Below are 24,614 nucleotides of genomic sequence, written 5' to 3'. Positions count from 1 at the left end.
GTGTGAGTGTCTGGTGTGAGGTCAGTGTGTGAGTGTCTGGTGTGAGGTCAGGGTGTGAGTGTCTGGTGTGACGTCAGTGTGTGAGTGTCTGGTGTGAGGTCAGGGTGTGAGTGTCTGGTGTGAGGTCAGGGTGTGAGTGTCTGGTGTGAGGTCAGGGTGTGAGTGTCTGGTGTGAGGTCAGGGTGTGAGTGTCTGGTGTGAGGTCAGGGTGTGAGTGTCTGGTGTGAGGTCAGGGTGTGAGTGTCTGGTGTGAGGTCAGGGTGTGAGTGTCTGGTGTGAGGTCAGGGCGTGAGTGTCTGGTGTGAGGTCAGTGTGTGAGTGTCTGGTGTGAGGTCAGGGTGTGAGTGTCTGGTGTGAGGTCAGGGTGTGAGTGTCTGGTGTGAGGTCAGGGTGTGAGTGTCTGGTGTGAGGTCAGGGTGTGAGTGTCTGGTGTGAGGTCAGGGTGTGAGTGTCTGGTGTGAGGTCAGGGTGTGAGTGTCTGGTGTGAGGTCAGTGTGTGAGTGTCTGGTGTGAGGTCAGGGTGTGAGTGTCTGGTGTGAGGTCAGTGTGTGAGTGTCTGGTGTGAGGTCAGGGTGTGAGTGTCTGGTGTGAGGTCAGGGTGTGAGTGTCTGGTGTGAGGTCAGGGTGTGAGTGTCTGGTGTGAGGTCAGGGTGTGAGTGTCTGGTGTGAGGTCAGGGTGTGAGTGTCTGGTGTGAGGTCTGGGTGTGAGTGTCTGGTGTGAGGTCAGGGTGTGAGTGTCTGGTGTGAGGTCAGGGCGTGAGTGTCTGGTGTGAGGTCAGTGTGTGAGTGTCTGGTGTGAGGTCAGGGTGTGAGTGTCTGGTGTGAGGTCAGGGTGTGAGTGTCTGACGTGAGGTCAGGGTGTGAGTGTCTGAAGTGAGGTCAGGGTGTGAGTGTGTGGTGTGAGGTCAGGGCGTGAGTGTCTGGTTTGAGGTTAGAGTGTGAGTGTGGTGTGAGGTCAGGGTGTGAGCGTGTGGTGTGAGGTCAGGGTGTGAGTGTCTGGTGTGAGGTTAGGGTGTGAGTGTCTGGTGTGAGGTCAGGGTGTGAGTGTCTGGTGTGAGGCCAGGGTGTGAGTGTCTTGTGTGAGGTCAGGGTGTGAGTGTCTGGTGTGAGGTCAGGGTGTGAGTGTCTGGTGTGAGGTCAGGGTGTGAGTGTCTTGTGTGAGGTCAGGGTGTGAGTGTCTGGTGTGAGGTCAGGGTGTGAGTGTCTGGTGTGAGGTCAGTGTGTGAGTGTCTGGTGTGAGGTCAGGGTGTGAGTGTCTGGTGTGAGGTCAGGGTGTGAGTGTCTGGTGTGAGGTCAGTGTGTGAGTGTTTGGTGTGAGGTCAGGGTGTGAGTGTCTGGTGTGACGTCAGTGTGTGAGTGTCTGGTGTGAGGTCAGGGTGTGAGTGTCTGGTGTGAGGTCAGGGTGTGAGTGTCTGGTGTGAGGTCAGGGTGTGAGTGTCTGGTGTGAGGTCAGGGTGTGAGTGTCTGGTGTGAGGTCAGGGTGTGAGTGTCTGGTGTGAGGTCAGGGTGTGAGTGTCTGGTGTGAGGTCAGGGTGTGAGTGTCTGGTGTGAGGTCAGGGCGTGAGTGTCTGGTGTGAGGTCAGTGTGTGAGTGTCTGGTGTGAGGTCAGGGTGTGAGTGTCTGGTGTGAGGTCAGGGTGTGAGTGTCTGGTGTGAGGTCAGGGTGTGAGTGTCTGGTGTGAGGTCAGGGTGTGAGTGTCTGGTGTGAGGTCAGGGTGTGAGTGTCTGGTGAGGTCAGGGTGTGAGTGTCTGGTGTGAGGTCAGTGTGTGAGTGTCTGGTGTGAGGTCAGGGTGTGAGTGTCTGGTGTGAGGTCAGTGTGTGAGTGTCTGGTGTGAGGTCAGGGTGTGAGTGTCTGGTGTGAGGTCAGGGTGTGAGTGTCTGGTGTGAGGTCAGGGTGTGAGTGTCTGGTGTGAGGTCAGGGTGTGAGTGTCTGGTGTGAGGTCAGGGTGTGAGTGTCTGGTGTGAGGTCTGGGTGTGAGTGTCTGGTGTGAGGTCAGGGTGTGAGTGTCTGGTGTGAGGTCAGGGCGTGAGTGTCTGGTGTGAGGTCAGTGTGTGAGTGTCTGGTGTGAGGTCAGGGTGTGAGTGTCTGGTGTGAGGTCAGGGTGTGAGTGTCTGACGTGAGGTCAGGGTGTGAGTGTCTGGTGTGAGGTCAGGGTGTGAGTGTCTGGTCTGAGGTCAGGGTGTGAGTGTCTGGTGTGAGGTCAGGGTGTGAGTGTCTGGTGTGAGGTCAGTGTGTGAGTGTCTGGTGTGAGGTCAGGGTGTGAGTGTCTGGTGTGAGGTCAGTGTGTGAGTGTCTGGTGTGAGGTCAGGGTGTGAGTGTCTGGTGTGAGGTCAGGGTGTGAGTGTCTGGTGTGAGGTCAGGGTGTGAGTGTCTGGTGTGAGGTCAGGGTGTGAGTGTCTGGTGTGAGGTCAGGGTGTGAGTGTCTGGTGTGAGGTCAGGGTGTGAGTGTCTGGTGTGAGGTCAGGGCGTGAGTGTCTGGTGTGAGGTCAGTGTGTGAGTGTCTGGTGTGAGGTCAGGGTGTGAGTGTCTGGTGTGAGGTCAGGGTGTGAGTGTCTGGTGTGAGGTCAGGGTGTGAGTGTCTGGTGTGAGGTCAGGGTGTGAGTGTCTGGTGTGAGGTCAGGGTGTGAGTGTCTGGTGTGAGGTCAGGGTGTGAGTGTCTGGTGTGAGGTCAGTGTGTGAGTGTCTGGTGTGAGGTCAGGGTGTGAGTGTCTGGTGTGAGGTCAGTGTGTGAGTGTCTGGTGTGAGGTCAGGGTGTGAGTGTCTGGTGTGAGGACAGGGTGTGAGTGTCTGGTGTGAGGTCAGGGTGTGAGTGTCTGGTGTGAGGTCAGGGTGTGAGTGTCTGGTGTGAGGTCAGGGTGTGAGTGTCTGGTGTGAGGTCTGGGTGTGAGTGTCTGGTGTGAGGTCAGGGTGTGAGTGTCTGGTGTGAGGTCAGGGCGTGAGTGTCTGGTGTGAGGTCAGTGTGTGAGTGTCTGGTGTGAGGTCAGGGTGTGAGTGTCTGGTGTGAGGTCAGGGTGTGAGTGTCTGACGTGAGGTCAGGGTGTGAGTGTCTGAAGTGAGGTCAGGGTGTGAGTGTGTGGTGTGAGGTCAGGGCGTGAGTGTCTGGTTTGAGGTTAGAGTGTGAGTGTGGTGTGAGGTCAGGGTGTGAGCGTGTGGTGTGAGGTCAGGGTGTGAGTGTCTGGTGTGAGGTTAGGGTGTGAGTGTCTGGTGTGAGGTCAGGGTGTGAATATCTGGTGTGAGGCCAGGGTGTGAGTGTCTTGTGTGAGGTCAGGGTGTGAGTGTCTGGTGTGAGGTCAGGGTGTGAGTGTCTGGTGTGAGGTCAGGGTGTGAGTGTCTTGTGTGAGGTCAGGGTGTGAGTGTCTGGTGTGAGGTCAGGGTGTGAGTGTCTGGTGTGAGGTCAGTGTGTGAGTGTCTGGTGTGAGGTCAGGGTGTGAGTGTCTGGTGTGAGGTCAGGGTGTGAGTGTCTGGTGTGAGGTCAGTGTGTGAGTGTCTGGTGTGAGGTCAGGGTGTGAGTGTCTGGTGTGACGTCAGTGTGTGAGTGTCTGGTGTGAGGTCAGGGTGTGAGTGTCTGGTGTGAGGTCAGGGTGTGAGTGTCTGGTGTGAGGTCAGGGTGTGAGTGTCTGGTGTGAGGTCAGGGTGTGAGTGTCTGGTGTGAGGTCAGGGTGTGAGTGTCTGGTGTGAGGTCAGTGTGTGAGTGTCTGGTGTGAGGTCAGGGTGTGAGTGTCTGGTGTGAGGTCAGGGTGTGAGTGTCTGGTGTGAGGTCAGGGTGTGAGTGTCTGGTTTGAGGTCAGGGTGTGAGTGTCTGGTGTGAGGTCAGGGTCTGGTGTGAGGTCTGGGTGTGAGTGTCTGGTGTGAGGTCAGGGTGTGAGTGTCTGGTGTGAGGTCAGGGTGTGAGTGTCTGGTGTGAGGTCAGGGTGTGAGTGTCTGGTGTGAGGTCAGGGTGTGAGTGTCTGGTGTGAGGTCAGTGTGTGAGTGTCTGGTGTGAGGTCAGGGTGTGAGTGTCTGGTGTGAGGTCAGGGTGTGAGTGTCTGGTGTGAGGTCAGGGTGTGAGTGTCTGGTGTGAGGTCAGGGTGTGAGTGTCTGGTGTGAGGTCAGGGTGTGAGTGTCTGGTGTGAGGTCAGGGTGTGAGGTCAGGGTGTGAGTGTCTGGTGTGAGGTCAGGGCGTGAGTGTCTGGTGTGAGGTCAGTGTGTGAGTGTCTGGTGTGAGGTCAGGGTGTGAGTGTCTGGTGTGAGGTCAGGGTGTGAGTGTCTGACGTGAGGTCAGGGTGTGAGTGTCTGGTGTGAGGTCAGGGTGTGAGTGTCTGGTCTGAGGTCAGGGTGTGAGTGTCTGGTGTGAGGTCAGGGTGTGAGTGTCTGGTGTGAGGTCAGTGTGTGAGTGTCTGGGGTGAGGTCAGGGTGTGAGTGTCTGGTGTGAGGTCAGTGTGTGAGTGTCTGGTGTGAGGTCAGGGTGTGAGTGTCTGGTGTGAGGTCAGGGTGTGAGTGTCTGGTGTGAGGTCAGGGTGTGAGTGTCTGGTGTGAGGTCAGGGTGTGAGTGTCTGGTGTGAGGTCAGGGTGTGAGTGTCTGGTGTGAGGTCAGGGTGTGAGTGTCTGGTGTGAGGTCAGGGTGTGAGTGTCTGGTGTGAGGTCAGGGCGTGAGTGTCTGGTGTGAGGTCAGTGTGTGAGTGTCTGGTGTGAGGTCAGGGTGTGAGTGTCTCGTGTGAGGTCAGGGTGTGAGTGTCTGGTGTGAGGTCAGGGTGTGAGTGTCTGGTGTGAGGTCAGTGTGTGAGTGTCTGGTGTGAGGTCAGTGTGTGAGTGTCTGGTGTGAGGTCAGGGTGTGAGTGTCTGGTGTGAGGTCAGGGTGTGAGTGTCTGGTGTGAGGTCAGGGTGTGAGTGTCTGGTGTGAGGTCAGGGTGTGAGTGTCTGGTGTGAGGTCAGGGTGTGAGTGTCTGGTGTGAGGTCAGGGTGTGAGTGTCTGGTGTGAGGTCAGGGTGTGAGTGTCTGGTGTGAGGTCAGGGTGTGAGTGTCTGGTGTGAGGTCAGGGTGTGAGTGTCTGGTGTGAGGTCAGGGTGTGAGTGTCTGGTGTGAGGTCAGTGTGTGAGTGTCTGGTGTGAGGTCAGGGTGTGAGTGTCTGGTGTGAGGTCAGGGTGTGAGTGTCTGGTGTGAGGTCAGGGTGTGAGTGTCTGGTGTGAGGTCAGGGCTACACTACTCCCATAAAATAAGGTCTCATCTATTCTGATCGTAATTTATTCAGACACTTATGCAACATACGGGAATCTTTATTGAGGAAACGTTTCGCCACACAGTGGCTTCATCAGTCCAATACAAAGTAGAAATGGGTAGGTAGACGAGAAGTTTGAGGTAATCAGTCCCTCAACCTGGCGAAACGTTTCTTCAGTAATGATTCCCATGTGTTGCATAAGTGTCTCAATTCTTCATCACGTAATTTATTCATATATCTTATTCAGAGGAAGCGCTAAAACCGAAGTGTCAATATAGCTGCAGGAGAACTGGTGACATTCATATTCAATGCAAGGAAGTGGGAGAATTAATCCAGTTCCTTGGATCAAGAGCTGCTCAAGGCACCTCTGTAGAGAGGACACGCATCATTAGATGTAGTCTATCGACTACACAAAGGGCCTTAAGGCTGATATTATCTATTCCCTAAAATAAGTTTTAAATATAATGTGAGTGTATATACATACACAGGTAATACTGAGATATACTCCTCTTAGCGTATGTAATCTTCTGATCCTCAGGATGGTCACTTAAGTGGGTGTGAAGCCTATCTACTACACGAGGGTCATTAAGGCTGCTGGTAACCCACTGTCCACCAGTCACGAATAATTAAATCCCTACTAAATTATGGATTAAATTAAACTCTGAGTACATTTACACACTTAAGATCATTTAATCTCTCGTTGTATATGTTCTCTGTATTGTTTGTTTAATATAAGAAAAATTTATAATAATAAAAAACCACGAATTACAGAAATCATTTATTTATAAAGTTAATAATAAAAATGTAAGATATGAGTAAAAATTCGAAGCACAAACATTTTAAGCCAACAATATAAACATAATAATTTAGAGGAGCTTTTATCTCCTTCCATTAGCAAACAAACCAAAAAAAAAAAATTATTTTTCAAATGGATAAATGTTGGAAAATTAGGTGAAATTTGTTACTTGAATTTTTGAAAATTCTCTGGTTATGCAGAGCATTTTGGGCCTACTGAACTTAAAACTACCTCATGTTTACATTGTTATATACTAAATATGAGGTTTTTTTACTTTCATGTTCAATACACTTCTTTTTGTCTATGTATTAAGCTGAAAAACACAATTATAATTTAATGTTAACAGATCTATATATTCCTGAAACACCAGTGGTAATATATACCTGAAACACCAGTGGTAATATATACCTGAAACACCAGTGGTAATATATACCTGAAACACCAGTGGTAATATATACCTGAAACACCAGTGGTAATATATACCTGAAACACCAGTGGTAATATATACCTGAAACACCAGTGGTAATATATACCTGAAACACCAGTGGTAATATATACCTGAAACACCAGTGCTAATATATACCTGAAACACCAGTGCTAATATATACCTGAAACACCAGTGGTAATATATACCTGAAACACTAGTGGTAATATATACCTGAAACACCAGTGCTAATATATACTGAAACACCAGTGGTAATATATACCTGAAACACCAGTGCTAATATATACTGAAACACCAGTGCTAATATATACCTGAAACACCAGTGGTAATATATACCTGAAACACCAGTGCTAATATATACCTGAAACACCAGTGCTAATATATACCTGAAACACCAGTGGTAATATATACCTGAAACACCAGTGGTAATATATACCTGAAACACCAGTGCTAATATATACCTGAAACACCAGTGGTAATATATACCTGAAACACCAGTGCTAATATATACCTGAAACACCAGTGCTAATATATACCTGAAACACCAGTGCTAATATATACCTGAAACACCAGTGCTAATATATACCTGAAACACCAGTGCTAATATATACCTGAAACACCAGTGCTAATATATACCTGAAACACCAGTGCTAATATATACCTGAAACACCAGTGGTAATATATACCTGAAACACCAGTGCTAATATATGCCTGAAACACCAGTGCTAATATATGCCTGAAACACCAGTGCTAATATATACCTGAAACACCAGTGGTAATATATACCTGAAACACCAGTGGTAATATATACCTGAAACACCAGTGGTAATATATACCTGAAACACAAGTGGTAATATATACCTGAAACACCAGTGGTCATATATACCTGAAACACCAGTGGTAATATATACCTGAAACACCAGTGGTAATATATACCTGAAACACCAGTGGTAATATATACCTGAAACACCAGTGCTAATATATACCTGAAACACCAGTGCTAATATATACCTGAAACACCAGTGGTAATATATACCTGAAACACCAGTGGTAATATATACCTGAAACACCAGTGCTAATATATACCTGAAACACCAGTGCTAATATATACCTGAAACACCAGTGCTAATATATACCTGAAACACCAGTGCTAATATATACCTGAAACACCAGTGCTAATATATACCTGAAACACCAGTGCTAATATATACCTGAAACACGAGTGCTAATATATACCTGAAACACCAGTGCTAATATATACCTGAAACACCAGTGGTAATATATACCTGAAACACCAGTGGTAATATATACCTGAAACACCAGTGGTAATATATACCTGAAACACCAGTGGTAATATATGCCTGAAACACCAGTGCTAATATATACCTGAAAAACCAGTGGTAATATATACCTGAAACACCAGTGCTAATATATACCTGAAACACCAGTGCTAATATATACCTGAAACACCAGTGGTAATATATACCTGAAACACCAGTGCTAATATATACCTGAAACACCAGTGCTAATATATACCTGAAACACCAGTGGTAATATATACCTGAAACACCAGTGGTAATATATACCTGAAACACCAGTGGTAATATATACCTGAAACACCAGTGCTAATATATACCTGAAACACCAGTGGTAATATATACCTGAAACACCAGTGGTAATATATACTTGAAACACCAGTGCGAATATATACCTGAAACACCAGTGCTAATATATACCTGAAACACCAGTGCTAATATATACCTGAAACACCAGTGGTAATATATACCTGAAACACCAGTGGTAATATATACCTGAAACACCAGTGCTAATATATACCTGAAACACCAGTGGTAATATATACCTGAAACACCAGTGCTAATATATACCTGAAACACCAGTGCTAATATATACCTGAAACACCAGTGCTAATATATACCTGAAACACCAGTGCTAATATATACCTGAAACACCAGTGCTAATATATACCTGAAACACCAGTGCTAATATATACCTGAAACACCAGTAGTAATATATACCTGAAACACCAGTGCTAATATATGCCTGAAACACCAGTGCTAATATATGCCTGAAACACCAGTGCTAATATATACCTGAAACACCAGTGGTAATATATACCTGAAACACCAGTGGTAATATATACCTGAAACACCAGTGGTAATATATACCTGAAACACAAGTGGTAATATATACCTGAAACACCAGTGGTCATATATACCTGAAACACCAGTGGTAATATATACCTGAAACACCAGTGGTAATATATACCTGAAACACCAGTGGTAATATATACCTGAAACACCAGTGCTAATATATACCTGAAACACCAGTGGTAATATATACCTGAAACACCAGTGGTAATATATACATGAAACACCAGTGGTAATATATACCTGAAACACCAGTGCTAATATATACCTGAAACACCAGTGCTAATATATACCTGAAACACCAGTGCTAATATATACCTGAAACACCAGTGCTAATATATACCTGAAACACCAGTGCTAATATATACCTGAAACACCAGTGATAATATATACCTGAAACACGAGTGCTAATATATACCTGAAACACCAGTGCTAATATATACCTGAAACACCAGTGGTAATATATACCTGAAACACCAGTGGTAATATATACCTGAAACACCAGTGGTAATATATACCTGAAACACCAGTGGTAATATATACCTGAAACACCAGTGCTAATATATACCAGAAAAACCAGTGGTAATATATACCTGAAACACCAGTGCTAATATATACCTGAAACACCAGTGCTAATATATACCTGAAACACAAGTGGTAATATATACCTGAAACACCAGTGCTAATATATACCTGAAACATCAGTGCTAATATATACCTGAAACACCAGTGGTAATATATACCTGAAACACCAGTGGTAATATATACCTGAAACACCAGTGGTAATATATACCTGAAACACCAGTGCTAATATATACCTGAAACACCAGTGGTAATATATACCTGAAACACCAGTGGTAATATATACTTGAAACACCAGTGCGAATATATACCTGAAACACCAGTGCTAATATATACCTGAAACACCAGTGCTAATATATACCTGAAACACCAGTGCTAATATATACCTGAAACACCAGTGCTAATATATACCTGAAACACCAGTGCTAATATATACCTGAAACACCAGTGCTAATATATACCTGAAACACCAGTGCTAATATATACCTGAAACACCAGTGGTAATATATAGCTGAAACACCAGTGCTAATATATACCTGAAACACCAGTGGTAATATATAATTGAAACACCAGTGGTAATATATACCTGAAACACCAGTGCGAATATATACCTGAAACACCAGTGCTAATATATACCTGAAACACCAGTGCTTATATATACCTGAAACACCAGTGGTAATATATACCTGAAACACCAGTGGTAATATATACCTGAAACACCAGTGGTAATATATACCTGAAACACCAGTGGTAATATATTCCTGAAACACCAGTGGTAATATATACCTGAAACACCAGTGGTAATATATACCTGAAACACCAGTGGTAATATATACCAGAAACACCAGTGGTAATATATACCTGAAACACCAGTGGTAATATATACCTGAAACACCAGTGCTAATATATACCTGAAACACCAGTGTTAATATATACCTGAAACACCAGTGCTAATATATACCTGAAACACCAGTGGTAATATATACCTGAAACACCAGTGGTAATATATACCTGAAACACCAGTGGTAATATATACCTGAAACACCAGTGGTAATATATACCTGAAACATCAGTTGTAATATATACCCGAAACACCAGTGCTAATATATACCTGAAACAACAGTGGTAATATATACCTGAAACACCAGTGATAATATATACCTGAAACACCAGTGGCAATATATACCTGAGACACCAGTGCTAATATATACCTGAAACATCAGTGGTAATATATACCTGAAACACCAGTGGTAATATATACCTGAAACACCAGTGGTAATATATACCTGAAACACCAGTGGGAATATATACCTGAAACACCAGTGGTAATATATACCTGAAACACCAGTGGGAATATATACCTGAAACACCAGTGGGAATATATACCTGAAACACCAGTGGGAATATATACCTGAAACACCAGTGGGAATATATACCTGAAACACCAGTGGGAATATATACCTGAAACACCAGTGGTAGTATATACCTGAAACACCAGTGGTAGTATATACCTGAAACACCAGTTGTAATATATACCTGAAACACCAGTGGTAATATATACCTGAAACACCAGTGGTAATATATACCTGAAACACCAGTTGTAATATATACCTGAAACACCAGTGGGAATATATACCTGAAACACCAGTGGGAATATATACCTGAAACACCAGTGGGAATATATACCTGAAACACCAGTGGTAATATATACCTGAAACACCAGTGGTAATATATACCTGAAACACCAGTGGTAATATATACCTGAAATACCAGTGCTAATATATAGAGGGAGAAATACAGAATATTATGAAGCTATCTTCGTTGGATTAATTATAAATACAGTGGAAAGACTAAGTGCAGGAGTGAGAACAGTAATATCAGTGTTAATAAGCAGGTTGTATTACGTATACGGGACATTTATATTACAACTTGAGTAAACTTACACCAAGTTATGAAAGTTTCGTAAGTATTTGTTAACCGGTTGTTATATAAGGAGCATTAAAATCTTCGGGTAGGGTTCGTCTTTCTATAGGCCTTTTATATTAATGGAGGTTACATGCCAGGACCACTGTCTGAGAGTGCTACATGCCAGGACCATGGTCTGAGAGTGCTACATGCCAGGACCATGGCCTGAGAGTGCTACATGCCAGGACAACGGTCTGGGAGTGCTACATGCCAGGACAACGGTCTGGGAGTGCTACATGCCAGGACCACGGTCTGGGAGTGCTACATGCTAGGACCATGGTCTGAGAGTGCTACATGCCAGGACCATGGTCTGAGAGTGCTACATGCCAGGACCATGGTCTGAGAGTGCTACATGCCAGGACCACGGTCTGGGAGTGCTACATGCTAGGACCATGGTCTGAGAGTGCTACATGCCAGGACCATGGTCTGAGAGTGCTACATGCCAGGACCATGGTCTGAGAGTGCTACATGCCAGGACAACGGTCTGGGAGTGCTACATGCCAGGACCAGGGTCTGGGAGTGATACATGCTAGGACCACGGTCTGAGAGTGCTACATGCCAGGACCACGGTCTGAGAGTGCTAAATGCCAGGACCATGGTCTGAGAGTGCTACATGCCAGGACCACGGTCTGAGAGTGCTACATGCCAGGACCAGGGTCTGAGAGTGCTACATGCCAGGACAACGGTCTGAGAGTGCTACATGCCAGGACCACGGTCTGAGAGTGCTACATGCCAGGACCACGGTCTGAGAGTGCTTCATGCAAGGACCACGGTCTGAGAGTGCTACATGCTAGGACCACGGTCTGAGAGTGCTACATGCCAGGACCACGGTCTGAGAGTGCTACATATCAGGACCACGGTCTGAGAGTGCTACATGCCAGGACCACGGTCTGAGAGTGCTACATGACAGGACCATGGTCTGAGAGTGCTACATGCCAGGACTACGGTCTGAGAGTGCTACATGCCAGGACCATGGTCTGAGAGCGCTACATGCCAGGACCACGGTCGGAGAGTGCTACATGCCACGACCACGGTCTGAGAGAGCTACATGCCAGGACCATGGTCTGAGAGTGCTACATGCCAGGACCACGGTCTAAGAGTGCTACATGCCAGGACCATGGTCTGAGAGCGCTACATGCCAGGACCACGGTCTGAGAGTGCTACATGCCAGGACCACGGTCTGGGAGTGCTACATGCCAGGGCCACGGTCTGGGAGTGCTACATGCCAGGACCATGGTCTGAGAGTGCTACATGCCAGGACAACGGTCTGGGAGTGCTACATGCCAGGACCACGGTCTGGGAGTGCTACATGCCAGGACCACCGTCTGAGAGTGCTACATGCCAGGACCACGGTCTGAGAGTGCTACATGCCAGGACCATGGTCTGAGAGTGCTACATGCCAGGACCACGGTCTGAGAGTGCTACATGCCAGGACCATGGTCTGAGAGTGCTACATGCCAGGACAACGGTCTGAGAGTGCTACATGCCAGGACCATGGTCTGAGAGTGCTACATGCCAGGACCACGGTCTGAGAGTGCTACATGCAAGGACGACGGTCTGAGAGTGCTACATACTAGGACCACGGTCTGAGAGTGCTACATGCCAGGACCATGGTCTGAGAGTGCTACATGTCAGGACCACGGTCTGAGAGTGCTACATGCCAGGACCACGGTCTGAGAGTGCTACATGACAGGACCATGGTCTGAGAGTGCTACATGCCAGGACTACGGTCTGAGAGTGCTACATGCCAGGACCATGGTCTGAGAGCGCTACATGCCAGGACCACGGTCGGAGAGTGCTACATGCCAGGACCACGGTCTGAGAGTGCTACATGCCAGGACCATGGTCTGAGAGTGCTACATGCCAGGACCATGGCCTGAGAGTGCTACATGCCAGGACCATGGTCTGAGAGCGCTACATGCCAGGACCACGGTCTGAGAGTGCTACATGTCAGGACCACGGTCTGAGAGTGCTACATGCCAGGACCATGGTCTGAGAGTGCTACATGCCAGGACCATGGTCTGAGAGTGCTACATGCCAGGACCATGGCCTGAGAGTGCTACATGCCAGGACAACGGTCTGAGAGTGCTACATGCCATGACCATGGTCTGAGAGTGCTACATGCCAGGACCACGGTCTGAGAGTGCTACATGCCAGGACCACGGTCTGAGAGTGCTACATGCCAGGACCACGGTCTGAGAGTGCTACATGCCAGGACCATGGTCTGAGAGTGCTACATGCCAGGACCACGGTCTGAGAGTGCTACATGCCAGGACCACGGTCTGAGAGTGCTACATGCCAGGACCACGGTCTGTGAGTCCTACATGCCAGGACCATGGTCTGAGAGTGCTACATGCCAGGACCATGGTCTGAGAGTGCTACATGCCAGGACTACGGTCTGAGAGTGCTACATGCCAGGACCATGGTCTGAGAGTGTTACATGCCAGGACCATGGTCTGAGAGGGCTACATGCCAGGACCATGGTCTGAGAGTGCTACATGCCAGGAGTACGGTCTGAGAGTGCTACATGCCAGGACCACGGTCTGAGAGGGCTACATGCCAGGACCATGGTCTGAGAGTGCTACATGCCAGGACAACGGTCTGGGAGTGCTACATGCCAGGACAACGGTCTGGGAGTGCTACATGCCAGGACCACGGTCTGGGAGTGCTACATGCTAGGACCATGGTCTGAGAGTGCTACATGCCAGGACCATGGTCTGAGAGTGCTACATGCCAGGACCATGGTCTGAGAGTGCTACATGCCAGGACCACGGTCTGGGAGTGCTACATGCTAGGACCATGGTCTGAGAGTGCTACATGCCAGGACCATGGTCTGAGAGTGCTACATGCCAGGACCATGGTCTGAGAGTGCTACATGCCAGGACAACGGTCTGGGAGTGCTACATGCCAGGACCACGGTCTGGGAGTGCTACATGCTAGGACCACGGTCTGAGAGTGCTACATGCCAGGACCACGGTCTGAGAGTGCTAAATGCCAGGACCATGGTCTGAGAGTGCTACATGCCAGGACCACGGTCTGAGAGTGCTACATGCCAGGACCATGGTATGAGAGTGCTACATGCCAGGACAACGGTCTGAGAGTGCTACATGCCAGGACCATGGTCTGAGAGTGCTACATGCCAGGACCACGGTCTGAGAGTGCTTCATGCAAGGACCACGGTCTGAGAGTGCTACATGCTAGGACCACGGTCTGAGAGTGCTACATGCCAGGACCACGGTCTGAGAGTGCTACATATCAGGACCACGGTCTGAGAGTGCTACATGCCAGGACCACGGTCTGAGAGTGCTACATGACAGGACCATGGTCTGAGAGTGCTACATGCCAGGACTACGGTCTGAGAGTGCTACATGCCAGGACCATGGTCTGAGAGCGCTACATGCCAGGACCACGGTCGGAGAGTGCTACATGCCAGGACCACGGTCTGAGAGTGCTACATGCCAGGACCATGGTCTGAGAGTGCTACATGCCAGGACCATGGCCTGAGAGTGCTACATGCCAGGACCATGGTCTGAGAGCGCTACATGCCAGGACCACGGTCTGAGAGTGCTACATGCCAGGACCACGGTCTGGGAGTGCTACATGCCAGGGCCACGGTCTGGGAGTGCTACATGCCAGGACCATGGTCTGAGAGTGCTACATGCCAGGACAACGGTCTGGGAGTGCTACATGCCAGGACCACGGTCTGGGAGTGCTACATGCTAGGACCACGGTCTGAGAGTGCTACATGCCAGGACCACGGTCTGAGAGTGCTACATGCCAGGACCATGGTCTGAGAGTGCTCATGCCAGGACCACGGTCTGAGAGTGCTACATGCCAGGACCATGGTCTGAGAGTGCTACATGCCAGGACAACGGTCTGAGAGTGCTACATGCCAGGACCATGGTCTGAGAGTGCTACATGCCAGGACCACGGTCTGAGAGTGCTACATGCAAGGACCACGGTCTGAGAGTGCTACATGCTAGGACCACGGTCTGAGAGTGCTACATGCCAGGACCACGGTCTGAGAGTGCTAAATGTCAGGACCACGGTCTGAGAGTGCTACATGCCAGGACCACGGTCTGAGAGTGCTACTTGACAGGACCATGGTCTGAGAGTGCTACATGCCAGGACTACGGTCTGAGAGTGCTACATGCCAGGACCATGGTCTGAGAGCGCTACATGCCAGGACCACGGTCTGGAGAGTGCTACATGCCAGGACCACGGTCTGAGAGTGCTACATGCCAGGACCATGGTCTGAGAGTGCTACATGCCAGGACCATGGTCTGAGAGTGCTACATGCCAGGACCATGGTCTGAGAGCGCTACATGCCAGGACCACGGTCTGAGAGTGCTACATGTCAGGACCACGGTCTGAGAGTGCTACATGCCAGGACCATGGTCTGAGAGTGCTACATGCCAGGACCATGGTCTGAGAGTGCTACATGCCAGGACCATGGCCTGAGAGTGCTACATGCCAGGACAACGGTCTGAGAGTGCTACATGCCAGGACCATGGTCTGAGAGTGCTACATGCCAGGACCATGGCCTGAGAGTGCTACATGCCAGGACAACGGTCTGAGAGTGCTACATGCCAGGACCATGGTCTGAGAGCGCTACATGCCAGGACCACGGTCTGAGAGTGCTACATGCCAGGACCACGGTCTGAGAGTGCTACATGCCAGGACCACGGTCTGAGAGTGCTACATGCCAGGACCACGGTCTGAGAGTGCTACATGCCAGGACCACGGTCTGAGAGTGCTACATGCCAGGACCACGGTCTGAGAGTGCTACATGCCAGGACCACGGTCTGAGAGTGCTACATGCCAGGACCATGGTCTGAGAGTGCTACATGCCAGGACCATGGTCTGAGAGTGCTACATGCCAGGACCATGGTCTGAGAGTGCTACATGCCAGGACCATGGTCTGAGAGTGCTACATGCCAGGACCATGGTCTGAGAGTGCTACATGCCAGGACAATGGTCTGAGAGTGCTACATGCCAGGACCATGGTCTGAGAGTGCTACATGCCAGGACAATGGTCTGAGAGTGCTACATGCCAGGACAATGGTCTGAGAGTGCTACATGCCAGGACCATGGTCTGAGAGTGCTACATGCCAGGACCATGGTCTGAGAGTGCTACATGCCAGGACAATGGTCTGAGAGTGCTACATGCCAGGACCATGGTCTGAGAGTGCTACATGCCAGGACTATGGTCTGAGAGTGCTACATGCCAGGACCATGGTCTGAGAGTGCTACATGCCAGGACCATGGTCTGAGAGTGTTACATGCCAGGACCACGGTCTGAGAGTGCTACATGCCAGGACCACGGTGTGAGAGTGCTACATGCCAGGACCACGGTCTGAGAGTGCTACATGCCAGGACCACGGTCTTAGAGTGCTGCATGCCAGGACCACGGTCTGAGAGTGCTACATGCCAGGACCACGGTCTTAGAGTGCTACATGCCTGGGCCACGGTCTGAGAGTGCTACATGCAAGGACCACGGTCTGAGAGTGCTACATGCCAGGACCACGGTCTGAGATTGCTACATGCCAGGACCACGGTCTTAGAGTGCTGCATGCCAGGACCACGGCCTGAGAGTGCTACATGCCAGGACCACGGCCTGAGAGTGCTACATGCCAGGACCACGGTCTGAGAGTGCTACATGTCAGGACCACGGTCTGAGAGTGCTACATGCCAGGACCACGGTCTGAGAGTGCTACATGCCAGGACCACGGTCTGAGAGTGCTACATGCCAGGACCACGGTCTGAGAGTGCTACATGCCAGGACCACGGTCTGAGAGTGCTACATGCCAGGACCACGGTCTGAGAGTGCTACATGCCAGGACCATGGTCTGAGAGTGCTACATGCCAGGACCACGGTCTGAGAGTGCTACATGACAGGACCATGGTCTGAGAGTGCTACATGCCAGGACCACGGTCTGAGAGTGCTACATGCCGGGACCACGGTCTGAGAGTGCTACATGTCAGGAGCACGGTCTGGGAGTGCTACATGCCAGGACCACGGTCTGAGAGTGCTACATGCCAGGACCACGGTCTGAGAGTGCTACATGCCAGGACCACGGTCTGAGAGTGCTACATGCCAGGACCACGGTCTGGGAGTGCTACATGCCAGGACCACGGTCTGAGAGTGCTACATGCCAGGACCACGGTCTGAGAGTGCTACATGCCAGGACCACGGTCTGGGAGTGCTACATGCCAGGACCACGGTCTGGGAGTGCTACATGCCAGGACCACGGTCTGGGAGTGCTACATGCCAGGACCACGGTCTGAGAGTGCTACATGCCAGGACCACGGTCTGGGAGTGCTACATGCCAGGACCACGGTCTAAGAGTGCTATATGCCAGGACCACGGTCTGAGAGTGCTACATGCCAGGACCACGGTCTGGGAGTGCTATATGCCTGGACATTGAGAGTGCCAGGACCACGGTCTGGGAGTGCTACATGCCAGGACCACGGTCTGGGAGTGCTACATGCCAGGACCACGGTCTGAGAGTGCTACATGCCAGGACCACGGTCTGAGAGTGCTACATGCCAGGACCACGGTCTGAGAGTGCTACATGCCAGGACCACGGTCTGAGAGTGCTACATGCCAGGACCACGGTCTGGGAGTGCTACATGCCAGGACCACGGTCTGAGAGTTCTACATACCTGGACAACGGTCTGGGAGTGCTACATGCCAGGACCACGGTCTAGGAGTGGTGCATTCCAAGACCAGTCTGGGAGAGCTGCATGCCAGGACCACGGTCTAGGAGTGGTGCATTCCAAGACCAGTCTGGGAGAGCTGCATGCCAGGACTACGGTCTGGGAGTGCTACATGCCAGGACCACGGTCTGGGAGTGCTACATGCCAGGACCACGGTCTGAGAGTGCTACATGCCAGGACCACGGTCTGAGAGTGCTACATGCCAGGACCACGGTCTGAGAGTGCTACATGCCAGGACAACGGTCTGAGAGTGCTACATGCCAGGACCATGGTCTGAGAGTGCTACATGCCAGGACCATGGTCTGAGAGTGCTACATGCCAGGACCATGGTCTGAGAGTGCTACATGCCAGGACCATGGTCTGAGAGTGTTACATGCCAGGACCACGGTCTGAGAGTGCTACATGACAGGACCATGGTCTGAGAGTGCTACATGCCAGGACTACGGTCTGAGAGTGCTACATGCCAGGACAACGGTGTGAGAGTGCTACATGCCAGGACCATGGTCTGAGAGTGCTACATGCCAGGACTACGGTCTGAGAGTGCTACATGCCATGACCATGGTCTGAGAGTGCTAGATGCCAGGACCATGGTCTGAGAGTGCTACATGCCAGGACCACGGTCTGGGAGTGCTACATGCCAGGAGTACGGTCTGAGAGTTCTACATGCCAGGACCATGGTCTGAGAGTGCTACACGCCAGGACCATGGTCTGAGAGTGCTACATGCCAGGACCATGGTCTGAGAGTGTTACATGCTAGGACCACGGTCTGAGAGTGCTACATGCCAGGACCACGGTGTGAGAGTGCTACATGCCAGGACCACGGTCTGAGAGTGCTACATGCCAGGACCACGGTCTTAGAGTGCTACATGCCAGGGCCACGGTCTGAGAGTGCTACATGCCAGGACCACGGTCTGAGAGTGCTACATGCCAGGACCACGGTCTTAGAGTGCTGCATGCCAGGACCACGGCCTGAGAGTGCTACATGCCAGGACCACGGTCTGGGAGTGCTACATGCCAGGGCCACGGTCTGGGAGTGCTACATGCCAGGACCACGGTCTGAGAGTGCTACATGCCAGGACCACGGTCTGGGAGTGCTACATGCCAGGACCACGGTCTGAGAGTGCTACATGCCAGGACCACGGTCTGAGAGTGCAACATGCCATGACCACGGTCTGGGAGTGCTGCATGCCAGGACCACGGTCTGAGAGTGCTACATGCCCGGACCACGGTCTGAGAGTGCTACATGCCCGGACCACGGTCTGAGAGTGCTACATGCCATGACCACGGTCTGGGAGTGCTTCATGCATGGGCCACGGCCTGAGAGTGCTACATGCCAGGACCACGGTCTGAGAGTGCTACATGCCCGGACCACGGTCTGAGAGTGCTACATGCCAGAACCACTTTCTGAGAGTGCTACATGTCAGGACCACGGTCTGGGAGTGCTACATGTCAGGACCACGGGCTGGGAGTGCTACATGCCAGGACCACGGTCTGAGAGTGCTACATGCCATGACCACGGTCTGAGAGTGCTACATGTCAGGACCACGGTCTGAGAGTGCTACATGCCAGAACCACGGTCTAAGAGTGCTACATGCCAGAACCACGGTCTGAGAGTGCTACATGTCAGGACCACGGTCTGAGAGTGCTACATGCCCGGACCACGGTCTGAGAGTGCTACATGCCATGACCACGGTCTGGGAGTGCTGCATGCCAGCACCACGGTCTGAGAGTGCTACATGCCAGGACCACGGTCTGGGAGTGCTACATGCCAGGACCACGGTCTGGGAGTGCTACATGCCAGAACCACGGTCTGGGAGTGCTACATGCCAGGACCACGGTCTGGGAGTGCTACATGCCAGAACCACGGTCTGAGAGTGATACATGCCAGGACCACGGTCTGGGAGTGCTACATGCCACGACCATGGTCTAAGAGTGCTATATGCCAGGACCATGGTCTGAGAGTGATACATGCAAGAACCACGGTCTGGGAGTGCTACATGCCAGGACCACGGTCTGGGAGTGCTACATGCCAGAACCACGGTCTGAGAGTGATACATGCCAGAACCACGGTCTGGGAGTGCTACATGCCAGGACCACGGTCTGGGAGTGCTACATGCCTGGACCACGGTCTAAGAGTGCTATATGCCAGGACCACGGTCTGGGAGTGCTACATGCCTGGACCATGGTCTAAGAGTGCTATATGCCTGGACCACGGTCTGGGAGTGCTACATGCCTGGACCACGGTCTAATAGTGCTATATGCCAGGACCACGGTCTGAGAGTGATACATGCCAGAACCACGGTCTGGGAGTGCTACATGCCAGGACCACGGTCTGGGAGTGCTACATGCCAGAACCACGGTCTGAGAGTGATACATGCCAGAACCACGGTCTGGGAGTGCTACATGCCAGGACCACAGTCTGGGAGTGCTACATGTCAGGACCACTGTCTGAGAGTGCTACATGTCAGGACCACTGTCTGAGAGTGCTACATGTCAGGACCACGGTCTGGGAGTGCTACATGCCAGGACCACTGTCTGAGAGTGCTACATGTCAGGACCACGGTCTGGGAGTGCTACATGCCAGGACCACTGTCTGAGAGTGCTACATGTCAGGAGCACGGTCTGGGAGTGCTACATGCCAGGACCATGGTCTGAGAGTTCTACATACCTGGACCACGGACTGGGAGTGCTACATGCCAGGACCACGGTCTAGGAGTGGTGCATTCGAAGACCAGTCTGGGAGAGCTGCATGCCAGGACTACGGTCTGGGAGTGCTACATGCCAGGACCACGGTCTGAGAGTGCTACATGCCAGGACCACGATCTGGGAGTGCTACATGCCAGGACTACGGTCTGAGAGTGCTACATGCCAGGACCACGGTCTGAGAGTTCTACATACCAGGACCACGGTCTGAGAGTCCTACATGCCGGGACCACTGTCTGAGAGTGCTACATGCCAGGACCACGGTCTGGGAGTGCTACATGCCTGGACCACGGTCTGAGAGTTCTACATACCAGGACCACGGTCTGGGAGTGCTACATGCCAGGACCACGGTCTAGGAGTGGTGCATTCCAAGACCAGTCTGGGAGAGCTGCATGCCAGGACTTCGGTCTGGGAGTGCTACATGCCAGGACCACGGTCTGGGAGTGCTACATGCCAGGACCACGGTCTGGGAGTGCTACATGCCAGGACCACGGTCTGAGAGTGCTACATGCCAGGACCATGGTCTGAGAGTGCTACATGCCAGGACCATGATAGTAGTTCCCATCCATTGACTGTCGATCATTGTGGCATATTTTAAGTATACTGTCTATATGGCTTTGAGGATCGCGAGAACAGATGTACCATGGAAGTTTCTGGGACTGTGGGATGACACAACTGGGTCACAGTTGATGCAGCTGATACAGACAAATGACAGATGTGTTGTCTTTGGAAGTCTTCCTATCGGAAGCTTTGAGGCTCAGTGATACAGCGTTTTGCCTGCTACATAACATGATACATGTTCAAGTTCCCATCCATTCTTTTGGTTAATAACCAATAGTCGTTCATTATCCCATCTATCAAACTATATATATATCTATTTATCTATCTATCTATCTATCTATCTATCTATCTATCTATCTATCTATATATATATATATATATATATATATATATATATATATATATATATATATATATATATATATATATATATATATATATATATATATTTATATATATATATATATATATATATATATATATATATATATATATATATATATATATATATATATATATATGTGTGTGTGTGTGTGTGTGTGTGTGTGTGTGTGTGTGTGTGTGTGTGTGTATGTATGTATGTATGTATGTATATATGTATGTATAAATATATATATATATATATATATATATATATATATATATATATATATATATATATATATATATATATATTATTTTATTTATTATCAAACTGGCCGATTCCCACCAGGGCAGGGTGGCCCGAAAAAGAAAAACTTTCACCATCATTCACTCCATCACTGTCTTGCCAGAAGGGTGCTTTACACTACAGTTTTTAAACTGCAACATTAACACCCCTCCTTCAGAGTGCAGGCACTGTACTTCCCATCTCCAGGACTCAAGTCCGGCCTGCCGGTTTCCCTGAACCCCTTCATAAATGTTACTTTGCTCACACTCCAACAGCACGTAAAGTATTAAAAACCATTTGTCTCCATTCACTCCTATCAAACACGCTCACGCATGCCTGCTGGAAGTCCAAGCCCCTCGCACACAAAACCTCCTTTTCCCCCTCTCTCCAACCTTTCCTAGGCCGACCCCTACCCCGCCTTCCTTCCACTACAGACTGATACACTCTTGAAGTCCTTCTTTTTCGCTCCATTCTCTCTACATGTCCGAACCACCTCAACAACCCTTCCTCAGCCCTCTGGACAACAGTTTTGGTAATCCCGCACCTCCTCCTAACTTCCAAACTACGAATTCTCTGCATTATATTCACACCACACATTGCCCTCAGACATGACATCTCCACTGCCTCCAGCCTTCTCCTCGCTGCAACATTCATCACCCATGCTTCACACCCATATAAGAGCGTTGGTAAAACTATACTCTCATACATTCCCCTCTTTGCCTCCAAGGACAAAGTTCTTTGTCTCCACAGACTCCTAAGTGCACCACTCACTCTTTTCCCCTCATCAATTCTATGATTCACCTCATCTTTCATAGACCCATCTGCTGACACGTCCACTCCCAAATATCTGAATACATTCACCTCCTCCATACTCTCTCCCTCCAATCTGATATTCAATCTTTCATCACCTAATCTTTTTGTTATCCTCATAACCTTACTCTTTCCTGTATTCACCTTTATTTTTCTTCTTTTGCACACCCTACCAAATTCATCCACCAATCTCTGCAACTTCTCTTCAGAATCTCCCAAGAGCACAGTGTCATCAGCAAAGAGCAGCTGTGAGAACTCACACATTGTGTGTGATTCTTTATCTTTTAACTCCACGCCTCTTGCCAAGACCCTCGCATTTACTTCTCTTACAACCTCATCTATAAATATATTAAACAACCACGGTGACATCACACATCCTTATCTAAGGCCTACTTTTACTGGGAAAAAAATTTCCCTCTTTCCTACATATTCTAACTTGAGCCTCACTATCCTCGTAAAAACTTTTCACTGCTTTCAGTAACCTACCTCCTACACCATACACTTGCAACATCTGCCACATTGCCCCCCTATCCACCCTGTCATACGCCTTTTCCAAATCCATAAATGCCACAAAGACCTCTTTAGCCTTATCTAAATACTGTTCACTTATATGTTTCACTGTAAACACCTGGTCCACACACCCCCTACCTTTCCTAAAGCCTCCTTGTTCATCTGCTATCCTATTCTCCGTCTTACTCTTAATTCTTTCAATAATAACTCTACCATACACTTTACCAGGTATACTCAGCAGACGTATCCCCAAAACAACCAATGTGAAAGAATGGAGAAGTTCCAAGAGCTTTCGTGACTACTCACGTTATCATTATTGTTCCTTGATAATGTGAGTAGTCACGAAAGTGCTTGGAACTTCTTTATTCTTTCACAGTGGATGTTTTGCTTATTCTGAAATCACCTGTTTACTGTGATCTTATTGCATATATATATATTTACACACACACACACACACACACACACACACACACACACACACACACACACACACACACACACACACACATATATATATATATATATATATATATATATATATATATATATATATATATATATATATATATATATATATATGTTTCAACAAGTCGGCCGTCTCCCACCAAAGCAACGTGACCCTAACAGAAAGAAATAACTTTCATCATCATTCAACACTTTCACCTCACCCACACAGAGGCGCCCAGATGCAACAGTTTAAAAGCATATATAAAGATATATGACATATCCCTCCAAACTGCCAATATCCTAAACCCCTCCTTTAAAGTGCAGGCATTGCACTTCCCATTTCCAGTACTCAAGTCCGGCTATATAAAAATAACCGGTTTCCATGAATCCTTTCACTAAATATTACCCTGCTCCCACTCCAACAACTCGTCAGGTCCCAAAACCCATTCGTCTCCATTCATTCCTATCTAACACACTCACACATGCTTGCTAGAAGTCCAAGCCTCTCACCCACAAAACCTCCTTTACCCTCCTCCCTCCAATCTTTTCGAGGACGACCCCTACCCCGCCTTCCTTACCCTACAGATTTATACGCTCTCCATGTCATTCTACTTTGATCTATTCTCTCTAAATGACCAAACCACCTCAGCCCTCTGACTAATACTTTTAGTAACACCACACCTCCTCCTAATTTCCACACTCCGAATTCTCTGCATAATATTTACACCACACATTACTCTTAGACTGGACATCTCCACTGCCTCCAGCCACATCCTAGCTGCAGCATTTGCAACCCAAGCTTCACACCAATGTAAGAGTGTTGGTACCTTTATATTTTCTTACATTCCCTTCGTTGCCTCCATGGATAACGTTTTTTGTCACCACAGACATTTAAACGCACCACCCACTTTTCTTCCTTCATCAATTCCATGGTTAACCTCATCCTTCATAAACCCATCTGCTGACAAGTCAACTCCAAAATATCTGAAAACATTTACTTCTTCCATACTCCCTCTCTCCAATGTGATATCCAGTTTTCCTTTATCTAAATCATTTGATACCC

Source organism: Cherax quadricarinatus, chromosome 3 (assembly GCF_038502225.1).
Source record: "Cherax quadricarinatus isolate ZL_2023a chromosome 3, ASM3850222v1, whole genome shotgun sequence".
In the NCBI taxonomy this organism is placed as follows: Eukaryota; Metazoa; Arthropoda; class Malacostraca; order Decapoda; family Parastacidae; genus Cherax; species Cherax quadricarinatus.
This window is presented reverse-complemented; position numbering follows the sequence as displayed.